This window comes from Sus scrofa, chromosome 15 (genome assembly GCF_000003025.6).
Source record: "Sus scrofa isolate TJ Tabasco breed Duroc chromosome 15, Sscrofa11.1, whole genome shotgun sequence".
NCBI classification, from domain to species: domain Eukaryota; kingdom Metazoa; phylum Chordata; class Mammalia; order Artiodactyla; family Suidae; genus Sus; species Sus scrofa.
The window spans coordinates 60,988,965-61,001,518 of record NC_010457.5 but is presented as its reverse complement, the minus strand read 5'-3'; the positions used below and the strand labels follow the sequence as shown (position 1 = coordinate 61,001,518).

The 12,554-nt window shown below is 37.6% G+C and overlaps 1 long non-coding RNA gene across 1 annotated transcript in view; it reads right to left on the bottom strand.

The window, feature by feature from the left end:
- The window catches only part of LOC102162507, a 131,618-nt gene that overhangs the window by 59,644 nt on the left and 59,420 nt on the right, over positions 1-12,554 (bottom strand). Inside the window, exon 2 of the long non-coding RNA XR_002339204.1 lies at positions 6,263-6,308. This is a non-coding gene — a long non-coding RNA (uncharacterized LOC102162507). The remainder of the gene's footprint in view (positions 1-6,262; positions 6,309-12,554) is intronic.

Genomic DNA, 12,554 nt, shown 5'->3' with positions numbered 1-12,554 from the left:
CAATTCTGATTTTTTTTTTTTTTTTTTTTTTTTTTGTCTTTTTGTCTTTAGTTGTTGTTGTTCTTGTTGTTGCTATTTCTTGGGCCGCTCTCGCGGCATATGGAGGTTCCCAGGCTAGGGGTTGAATCGGAGCTGTAGCCACCGGCCTACGCCAGAGGCACAGCAACGCAGGATCCGAGCCGCGTCTGCAACCTACACCACAGCTCACGGCAACGCCGGATCGTTAACCCACTGAGCAAGGGCAGGGACCGAACCTGCAACCTCATGGTTCCTAGTCGGATTCGTTAACCACTGCGCCACGACGGGAACTCCTGATTTTTTAATATATCCAGTCTTTTTCCACCTGTGCGTATATTTGCCATGATCCTATTATTTCTATATGCATAATTTATTCTGCTTTTTATTCAGTAGTACATGCTAATAAGCATTGCTCTCATTTTATGACTTTTTTCTTCTAGTAAAATATACATAACATAAAATTTACTATCTTAATTTTAAGTATATAGCTTGTAAGATTTTTCAAATAATCAATTTTAAAATGTTACAATTGTTCATCCAGTAAATGTAATGTCATTTACCTTATTATTGTCTAGTTGTTAGATATTTAGGCATTTTCCTTTTTTTTCAAAGCCTACATAATGTTGAACAAATAAAATTTTTTTCCTTAACATAATTTCCCACAAATTAATTACTAGTTTTAATTTACCATGTCAGCAGCGATGTATGAGCTTAACAATTTCATAGTTAACTTTTAAAGACGTCTATGGCAAAACACTTTCATAATGCACACACTTGTTCCTGTACTATCACATGTGTTAGCTAATATTTTATATTTCAATGATCTTAAGTCTAGGCATACATGAATGCTCTGAAACTAAAGTTCTCCAATACACAATCAGTCCCACTGGCCTACAGAATTAATTGCCTTTCTACTACTTTCTAGGAGAGTAAATTATGATCTGCAATGCCTAGTTCTATTTTTATTCTTCAAAAAATCATTATTAAAAAAAATAGCAGCATTACAATTGCATGTATGGTCATGGCCATGGCTAGCAATTATTAGAATGGCTATTTTGAATCCCACTGGAAATCTTCAGACTTTTCTTCAGTACCAGGTAAAAAGCAGATAACTAATCATTTTAAAATTCAGTTTAAAAGATGGAAATACACTTTTATCAAAGGAAAATGTAAATATAAATGGGCTAATAAACAAAGTGTAAATGTTTAGCAAAAGTGGAAACTTGATGCTAGTTATCATGTGATTAAATGCTAAATGTATGTGTTTGTATACATATATATATATATATAGCCATATATGAATTCATAAAATACTATATTACACTTGCGTAATTTATACTAAAGACATTCTGGAAGAAGGAAAATAAGCTAAAGTTAATTAACCTCTTTTCAATGCAGAGCTACTGGTGATTGCAGTAATAAAATTGCAACCAAGTTGTAGCAATGGCCAAAGTATTTTGACTTCAGAAACCAAAGGAGGCAGGCAACAATCTGACTGTTTGGTAGGGAGAGTGGGCAAGACAGAAAAGGGGCCCACTGGAGGAAAATACCTCACCAGAATATTCTAAAAGCTGTGGTATCTAAAGACAGCCCTTATCACAGTTTTTACTGCTGTTTATGATTCTGAGGCTTAAAGTACCCCACATTAGTCCTTTCCAATGTATGGTTGGCAATCTGCTCGTTTCATTTTCTGATTATGATTTCTGTGACTAGTCCAAGGTTGGCCCTCATAATTGGAAGAAGAAGGCAAATCCTACAGGAGGCATCAAAGGTTCTATGAAGATACTCTACCAAATATCTTCCCGGAAGCTGAAATTCCTTTAAAATTAGAAAGTGTCCCTATTTTTACAATTTATAGTGATATCTAAAATTAAAAAGAAGGAAAGAAAAAAACAAAGAAGTAAAGAAAAAGGAAAGGAAAGAAAAAAGAAAAGAAAACCTATCATAAGGAAATAATGAACTCTCTCAGTAGTGAAAAACCAGTGATCAACACTGGCTGCCTAACTGAATCCCTGGGGAGCTTCTAAAATATTCTGAAACCAAGACTCTGAGTCAATTGGATCAGAATCTCTAAGGGAGGGGCCTGGTGAATGGCACTTTTTAAGTTCTCCTTACTCTAAGGTCTAGCTAGGTTTTACAATCAGGCTATAAAGAATTCAGCTCCTAATTATTCACATTTTTACAGCACTGTACAGTTTCCAAATCACTCTCTCGTACATTTCCATTTGGTCTTCATTAGCAACACAATGAATTAGAGTTCAGAGACTAAGTATCTTTACGAATCAAAAACATTGAAGTTCTAAGAAATTAAGAAACTTCCTCCCCAAAAGCACAGCCTGCAGATTTTAAGATCAGAAAGAAGCAGAATACTAGGTGTATACATCAGAAAGGGTTTGATGAGAGAGGTCCAAAACATAGGAAGGACATGCAGACAAAAATGATATTGAGGCTCCAAAGGTAAATTTTGCCTATACTTCTTTTTTAATGTTATAAACTCAGAACCTGTAGGATCCATATGCAGCAAACCACAAGAGACTACTCACTCTACACAAAGCACCTGCAAGTTGAATTCCATGAGAGCCAGTATTTCATTAGCTTTTTGCTTTCCTACTGTCCCCAGCTAGTTCCTAACAACATACTTTAAAATAGATCAAAGTAAAACATTAAATTACCTAAAATATTAAATTGCTCTTTTTCAATATTGTATATGAGATTTATAATCCTCAGAAATATAAAATCTTTTGTATTTAAAATCTTTTGTTTCTGTCCTACCCATGCCTTTCAACACTCAACTATTCCACTTAAAACTTTCTCCACAGTTCTTCTGAAAGTGCCTTTTATCTTCAGCCTTCTTCCTGCAAAGCCTCTTACCAGTTGCATTAAGAAAGAATACTTCCTTCTAAGGAGAAGAGAGGAGGGAGGGAAATTGATTTGGAAATTATAGGATTACTATTGACTGATGGGGGAGAGATATTATCTGTTGACCATGGCCATTTTAATACTTCATGTTCAATTACAGTTTTGCTCAACTGGAAAATGGGTGACTTCCAGGAAACAAACATGAGGCTCTAGCATTTAGTACCTCCCTCTCCAAGGCTTTGCCCTCATTAAAAGGAGGAAAGATTGCACAGGAGTCTTTAGCTACTATCAGAAGTCACAGTAATGCTGCTTATGCCTCACTGATAGTACATTATTGGGTCTAGTTTCCATGAGCCTGTCTGTGGGGCATCTTATACCTAAGGCTAGTGGACCTCCTAATACTCACCCAATGGGATTTCAGTTCAAGCATCAACTTTCAAGGAATAGGGAGATACATGGGTGACTTTCGGCTTCTCACATTTTCCCTAGCATATCAGGTCTAAATTTCATCCTGTTTCTTGATAGTCAATAAATTTCACACCTTTTCTGCCTTAGCTTGATTGAGTTCACCTGTAGGTGGGATTTTTTTTTTTTCAGGCTCAGCAGGGAGGCAATCCAAATCTTACTAATTTCTGCAAATTGCTCTCATATGAAGTTCATTTAGGTGCTTTTGAATGTATACTTTTCAGACTGTTTCTTGGCAGATAGCATCCCACAGCAATTCTAATCTGGACACAGAAAAACATTCCCTTTTCACAAATATTTACCAATAGTTGTAGCATCTGATTATGAGTAACAATCCAGCATACTGTATAGTCAGTCTCCCTAGAAACTTCATTCTTTGTGACTTTGAGTCCACACAATATTTTAGCTCTAGACCTGGCAGTATCTTCCAAGAGTAATGGCCAATCTCTGACTCTGAAATGACCAATTCCTGAACCATGTCTTAATTTAGTGAGTTCTCATTTGACTGTTTCAATATCAGTGTGGTCTTTATGATTTTCTTTACTTATTCCTATAATCATCAATTCAGGTGTGATACCTCTTTCTGCCAACACCCTCCCCTTATCTTTCCATAGGTAGTCCAACAATTTGGCAATCATGGTAAATAATCTCTTGGCTCTGGTATAGTATGGTTATGTGCCTAGAATCCCGACTGACATTCTTCAAAAGAGTACTTTTTGTAAATTTGGTATCTACATATTTCTGATTCAAAGTGGTGGCATAGTTTGAGGGAATAGGTAGGCAACTGAAAGGAATTTTAACAAAATCTCAAAATATTTGCTTGCATGAAAAATGATGATAAGGCTCAGGAATCTCTTTTACTTGCTTTGTTTTTACTCCAGATATTTTAAACAATCTCATTAACCCCAGCTTTCCCTTCATTCCCAGCCCCATGCAAGTGTTCTCTTCCTTTCTTCTCTCCTGCAACTCCATCACAGTATGCTGTAACTTGACCTAATAGTGGTCTTAAGTACTTATACTTGCTGTAAAAGAGGAGAGAGAGGAAGCAAAATTTGACTCACTATCATAGGATTCTGGGGAAAAGAAAGCTACGAACCTCCTATTGTTAATTCTTGTGGCATCATAGGGGAAGCCAAACTAAAGTACAGTTTGGAGTAATATTTCTTCTATTTACCTGTTCCTTGGAATCCAACCAGTTTTCTCTTCTTGGTATAAACTCTCCATAATAGCAATTTGAGAAAACATTACATTTTTCATGGAATATAGCTCTCCCAATTTCTAGAACAGTTGTGGAATCCAATAATAGCTGTCAGAATATTGCCCCAATTTGAGACCTACCAGTCATGGTCATGACTGAACTCAGCACCAAGGTATGACATTAGTGGGAGGGAAGGCAATAAAAATCTTCTGAGGTTATTGTGAACAAAATGAAAGTAGAAGAAATAGTCTGAAAACAGGGAGAGCAGCAACGTGCAGATGACTGAAATGCTTTAACAAGGCTGATGTTATAGATGGGAAAATGAACAATTCAGGTATAAAAATGGAAAAAGGCTAAATTAAATGTGATAAAAAGCTGTCTCCCCTTTGGATTTGCTGAGAAGTAGAGATAGGAAATAGTTTGATGGGAAGAGAGAAAGGCTGGCTAAGGTTACCATGATAAGACTTCTTCCACTACCAAAGGCCACAGGCCTATCAGATTCTTCCCATGCAGCTTCTCCTTCTTGTTTCTTCCTTGCCCATCCTTACTTTCCCTTTGGTACTGCCGTATTCCTTCTAAGCCCCACCTACTTTTTTACAAATGGTTGCTTTATCAAATTCCCCTCAATTATTGAGTTCAAGTGTGCTGTGCCTGATAGCACCTTAATTTGGAATTAAAAAAAAAAAGTCATTAAGATCTGAAATAACATTGCAAGTTCCCAACAAAATTATTTTTTGTTCTTACCATATGTCAACTTCCCACAATTTTCTCCCATCAATATTCTTTTTCTTTTCTTTTCTTTTTAGGACTCACGTGCAGCATACAGAAGTTCCCAGGCTAGGGGCTAAATCAGAGCTACAACTGCCAGCCTATGCCACAGCCACAGCAATGGCAGATCTTTAACCCACTAAGCAAGACCAAGGATCGAACCTGCCCTCACGGAGACTATGTCAGGTTCTTAACCTGCTGAGCCACAATGGGAACTCTGTCCTATCAGTATTCTTTATAGTGTGATATATCCTTATATATCCAAGCTAAAGGAAAAAATTCTATCTCATAAAATATAAAAAAAAATTTATTAAAAATTATGTTATTTGTCTTGGCATTGTGTTATAATTTTTGATATGGGATGGAGAATACATTTGTCTTCAAAGATGTGTTTCCAGCCTCATATCAGTTTGCTTTTGAGGGTTGAGAGTGAGATGGGCCCCTAGAAGACCACTGAGTTGTAGGGAAAAAAAATCTATCCTGAGATGAAAATATGACCGTAATTTTAATAAAGAACTGATCTTACCTCCCTGTAACATACACATTAACTTCCTCCTAAATGCAAGCTATGTTAGCCTTACACAGAAACAGAATAACATAAATAATGTTAGGGGAGCCTCTGACACCCCTAAAGTAACTCCCTCTTTCAAGTGTCAAAATGCTTGAAGGTTTTTCACTAGTTATTCCTTGCATTTGGTTAAGCATTGCCTTCTCCTTTCCATCCTCTCTCTATCCTCTTCTTTGCAGAAACATTTATCTATATGGCAGGAGCTGCACAATAACTCATTAATAACTTAGAGTAAAATTTCTATCAGATCTTTTCATGTTAGCAAGAGTAAGGCCCTTGAGCTGCCTAAGAGGACAGAGCTTTTGCAAACCTGAGAGGCTGGACTAGCAAAGGAAAAGGACTAGCAGCATGGAGATGTTTAGGCGCTTCATAATTGATGTACTTACAATTCACATTTCTGTAGGTGGGCAGCACAAGTTCCTCAGCAAATCCCTTAAAAAAAGAAGACAGAAAATGAAGAAAAGAATAAAAAGGAAAAAAGAAAACAAGGTAGAACTTTTGAAATTTTCCATTAAATCACATAGTAACCCATGAGTTAGTTGCCCTAAATTATGAAATATTTTCTGGCTTCCTTTATTCCCTACCTGTGCCATAACAAATTGTTCTTTAACCTCTTGCTAAAGACTGGGTTCACAATGACAAAGAAAACCATTTGTGGTTTGGGATGGAAATGTTATAAAATTGGGTTGTGATGATCGTTACATTTATAACTATAAATGTAATAAAATTCATTGAGTAATAAAAAAGTTTAAAAAAAGGTTATCAAGTATGGTACTTAATATAAAAAAAAGAAGAACATTCTCCTAAACTTTTACCTGCACATGAGTAAGTACAAGACCCAAATAAGTCTTTAAGGACTGAATCTCTAATAGCGGAATACGGATCCCCATGACAGACAATTTGAGCTTCAGGAAGCCTCAGGTGGTCCACAGTCCCATCACGGAGATGGTCACACATCCTGCAAATATGTAAGGCAGCCTTAACCTGGGTGTCACTGATTATCTGCATGGCTCCTCTGCAAAGTTCCACCTTTGTTTTACATTTTCATTTTTTCTACCTTCCTTGACTTAAAGTCATAGACTACGTGCATTTTAAGAAAGTAAAAAAGTAATCAGATTTACAGAGTGTAGTAGAGATATGCTAATGATAACCACAACAACAACAGAAGGAACTGTAACAAAATCCTGGTGCTGGGGAGAAAGACAGCATACCCTTTAACTCTCTGATATACCCTGCTCATTTGTTTGAATGGTTCCAACTTTCTCCTAAATTATATGCATAGAGCAAGTCTGGTTTAGCTACCTGTGGGCCTCTCTGAGGACACCTTTATACCCAGGTGTGTGTTCTAGTCTTGAATCATAATTTTTTCTCTCTGTTGAATTTGTTGAATCACTCAGTTTGAATGATTTTTCTAACTCAAACCCCTTTCTAGCTAGTACATAGTGACACTCCCTGAGAGACCTGCTCATGCTGTCTTCAAAAGAAATATTTGGAGTTCCCGTCGTGGCGCAGTGGTTAACGAATCCGACTAGGAACCATGAGGTTGCGGGTTCGGTCCCTGCCCTTGCTCAGTGGGTTAACGATCCGGCGTTGCCGTGAGCTGTGGTGTAGGTTGCAGACGCGGCTCGGATCCTGCGTTGCTGTGCCTCTGGCGTAGGCTGGCAGCTCCAGCTCCGATTTGACCCCTAGCCTGGGAACCTCCATATGCCGCGGGAGCGGCCCAAGAAATAGCAACAACAACAACAAAAGACAAAAAAAAAAAAAAAAAAAAAAGAAATATTTTACTTTGCCCTAAACTTTTAAGCATATTTATTAGTGTTGGCTCAGCAACTGCACTGCAATGATTTAAGTCCTTTAGCAGGACCCTGAATGGCTCTTCATTATTAATTTTTTTTCTAATTTATTATCATGTACAAAACAGAAATCTTGCTTTCTAAGCCATCAATCAGCTCATCCTCAAGATTATGATAAAGTTATTGTCTAAATGTTCCCATTTGCCATTTTAAAGACAAATACAAGGGGCTACAGTTCCATTTATTGCCAAGCGTCTAATTCCACGTTGTCAATTCCTTAAAGGAGTATTCTTTTTCCTCACTATTGTGGTCTGATCATGCAGGTAATATTCTTTCTTGTTCAAATACTCTGCAATTTCTTGCCTCTTCCAGTTTCCCCTTTATACATTTTCATGTAATTTTTCTGGTTTTCATATCTTAAATTACCTTCCCTGCTTCACAGTTGTAAGTAGAAAAACAGAGACCTCCTCTGGGTTGACATTTAAAGGTTTATTATTCTCTCTCTGATATATGAGCCTAATACTCATTAACACTAAAATGAGCCAGCTAAGAGGAAAAAAAAAAGCTGCCTTCAAAGATCCTGGGATAAATAATGTAACAGAGTCTCCTCCTTTCCTCCTCACTAAAATGATATTAAACAAGTCCACATTCCTTCAAAGTAAGCTTTTAAAAGTTTAATACTGTCTGCTTTCACTTTTCAAGGGAGTACTAAGGCTGTCCTGGAGTCTGATTGTTTTGTTAGGAATTCTTTTTCCTCAAACTAGATTTATTTAACACATCTGTTTCCAGCCCATTTTTTATATTTGTCCTTTAAGACTAAATTTAAAGCAACTTCAAGTCACCAAGTTCTTCGAAATTAAACGTAAAACATATAATTCTTTGGGAAACAGGATCACTTGGTCCTCTTGGGATTTGGGAGCTCCAGTAGTTGTGTAATTAAAAATTTAACACAGGTATTTAAACCAACATTCTTCCTTAATCTTTTTTTTTTCCAGAATCCCATTCTGCTATGTATTTTCACCAGTTTCTTCCTGTGTACATTTATTTATTTCTTCTATTAGAATAATTCAGGGTGGAGTTTTTCCTGTGGCACAGTGGGTTAAGAAACACCAACTGTAGCAGCACAGCATGGGTAGCTGTTGAGGCACTGGTTAAATCCCCGGCCCAGTGTAGTGGCTTAAATGATCTAGCATTGCCACAGCCGCGTCATAGTTTGCAGCTGTGGTTCGGATTTGATCCCTGATCCAGGAAATTCCGAATGTCGTGTGTGCAGTGATAAAATTTTAAAATTTAAAAAGAAAAGAATTCAGGGTAAAGTCAAAATTACCCAGCCTCTGCTAGGAACTACTGGGAATACTGGCCCTTTAAACCATACCCTTTTATTCTGCATCAGCCAAGAATATATCCTGCAATGTGAGTCTGACAGTGATTTTATATAACTTTTCACAGGTGACCTACCATATATGAATCAGTATTGGAAATAGTTTAGGAAAGGTGCTGAGTTTTCTTTCTCCATCATGAACCCTAAGTACTAAAATGATATCAAAATCTTGAATTTTCTGATATAGAACCATTTGGATTTTATGCAACAAATAATATATTTCCCATTTTGATCCCCAAAAGGGATGAGAAGTAGTCATTTTTCCAAGGTGGGTGCCAAGTACCAGAAGTTTTCTCTCAGGGATTTTAACATCAGTGGATAACCTTCTATCTGCTCTGGTAGTTTTTAACACAGAAGTTTTCCAGGAATAGGAGGTACAGGCACTTGTATTGGTGTTAACTTCAATTCCTATCTGGGGTCCCCTTTCCAGAATTTTCCACTTGCTCAAATTCTTCTTCCTCAAGTTTCAGATGTTGATGCTGATCCAGATTATCTTAGGGTTCAGTTTTGTGTAATAGACTGTATGCAGAGATAACAAGATAGCTAGTGTTTTCATATCTTATGGACCTCACTGTCTTAGCAGTCTGGAAAGTGAAGCAACAATTTCCATAAGCTTGTCTGATACATAGAATCAAGGACTGAGTAAGTCCTCTATTGCAGGTCTTACTCCTTCCTACGTCAGATATAGAAATGAGGACAGCTAACTTGGGCTTCACTCAGGGAAAACTAAGAGTCGAATGTATTAAATCCCACCGTGTTTTCCTCAAGTTGACAAGACTTGAGACTTTAATGCCAAGCTTTATCAGTATTTCTCAGACTTGAATGTGCCCGTGACTCTCTGCAAACCTTCTTATGACGCTGATCCAGTAGGTCTGGGATTTGGCATGGGTTCTGTATTTCTAACAACCTCCCAGGTGATGCTGGTCCATAGATCACACTTTGAGGAATAAGAGACTCCAGAAGATTAGAAGTTCTCAGATTTGGGAGTGCAAGAGGATTCCCTGGGGAACTCGCTTAAAATCCAGAGTCCCAAACTCAATGCCCAGAGGAACTCAGGTGGAGATCAGGCATCGATTTTTTTTAAAAGCACTCCAGATACTTAGGCTTCAGGCCATCAGCAAACCACTTTTTTTGGCACTGAAAAACTTGTTTTATTGAAAAATGGTCAAATTCACAATAAAATGCTTGCCAATGTTAACTTGTCATGCAAACTGTAGACAAGTTTAACATCTGCTTCAAGACGTCTGATGTCTGGATTGGAGGTCACTGAGTACTAAAGAAGAAGTAGGAATTTCTAACTTCTAGTTCCAGTTTGTCTAGTCAATTTCAGTTACCATGACATCATCAAATGCTCTTTGTGCAAATGTGAGTCTCTTTAAGAAAGACAAGTTCAGGATGAGCTAGATGCAACTTCAGGCAAGGAATCAGACCACGGTGCCAATCTTGGCTTTACAACTTGCTAATCCTGTGATCTGAGATAAGTAATATCTTGTAGGCATAGTTCCCAAGGCTTTAACATGAGGTTTGTATCATCTGTTCCATTGGCATCCTTGCCTTGCTGTGAAGTTCCAGTGGGATCATATATGTCCATGAACTCTACAAATGTAAGTTGTCTAGCAACCCTCTGTAATGGTTTCCAGAGTCATTTGATACTGAAATGTCACCACCTTCTTCCTGATGTGGTGCCAGCCCCGCTTTTCCATGCTTTGAAATATTCAGAGAGCATCACAGTAAAATGCTCTGAGAGAGTTCTGGAACCTCACCAGTAGGCCTTAGATTCTGAAAAATGCATCAGTGCATTGACTTAGGAGAGTCAGTCAGAGAGGCAGCTCCACCTGTGTCTGTGAGAGTTGGCTACTGTTCAGGTCAAGAACAATTGCAGAGGCAAATTTGGATGTATATAGGCCCAATTTCCTAAGAGATCACTTTTCTCTTCACACTCCAATAATATCTTTAATATTCTTTTTTTCTTAGAGTCTAAGGCTTTGGTTCAGAAATCTGCATGACACAGTGATGAAACAATTTTTTCGTCCTTGACGAGTTAAAAAAAAAAAGGATCAGTGACCTTTGGTGTTTGCACCAGTCACGTTTCTGAGGCTGAAGTGATGATGGTGTTTTTGATAAATTGAAAACAATGCAAGTGTCAAGTGATACTCTAGCTCTTCTATTTCTTCCATTTCACTGAACATCTATTCAATCTTGTAGTTCATCAGCCAAGAGAAATATCCTATCATCTTTCCAAGTGCATCCCTTCCACCCACAGCTCCCTCACATTTAACATCTGCTGTTTATTCAAGATGCAGGAAATTCCCTTTGGGGGAGATCATAATTCGAAGACATGTGAATGTACAATACCTGGGAAATAATTATCTGAGCCAATAAAAATTCAAAGTATTGATTTTGAAAATAAAAGTGAAATTATGTAAAAATGGACTATCTGAATCCACATTAATGCCAGAAATATGGATATGTACATAAACACCTATACGCACAAAGTAATTTTAAGCCTTTATAACTCAAACAAATTTCAGATACAAAGCTTCTACTGAGCTCAGCTGAGTTGAAGGGTCTCTGTGAAATTTGCAGGAGGAAAGATGATGCTGGGAGCCTAAACGCTGTGAAGTTCTCTGGCCAAGTTCTTCCCAGTGTAATTGCTCACCACTGGTTTGCCTGCACTCAAACCTACCTTTTGTCCCTAGGAGACTGATTTCTGAAAATGTAACATTAGAAAGTCTTTGGACTTTCTTAGGAGTTAAGAAAAAAAAAAAAACATGTTAAACTTTGTCAATTGAATATAATTCCCTGTAAGTAAATCTGTCTCTTTCATATAGATTTCTGTATGTTTCCTATTGTTACTGTGTAACAAACTACTACAAATTTAGTGGCTTAAAACAACACAAATTACTAATCTTGCCATCCTGGAAGACAGAAGGTCCAACTGGGTTTCACTGGGTTAAAATTAAGGTGTTAGCAGGACTGAATTTCACCTGAAGCTCTTGGGTAAAATTCATTCCCTTGCCTTGTCCAGTTTATAGAGCCCACCCACAATCCTTGGCTCCTGGCCCCTTCCTACATCTTCCTAGCTAATAGTATGCATCTTCAAATATCTCTTTTTTTTTTTTTTCTCGGACCTCAGTTTTCATCTTCACATCTCCTTCTCTGACTCTTCTACCTTCTTTTTCTGTCTTTTAAGGGCCCTTATGATTATGTTGAGTCAATTCACATAACCCAGGATAATCTCCTCATCTCAAGATCCTTACATCTGCAAAATCCGTTTTGCTATAGAAGGTAACATATTCTCAAGATTCAGGGAAATGGATGTGAAATTCTTTGAGAGTTCCATTGCTCTGCCTACCACTATATCTAGAAAAATACCCTTTTAGAAAGAGGTTGATTTTGATAATAGAGCACAGGTAGTAAAGGATTTAGGAGACAGGACCTGGATAAGAATGGGCCACCGGAGTTCCCATCGTGGTGCAGTGGTTAACGAATCCGACTAGGTAC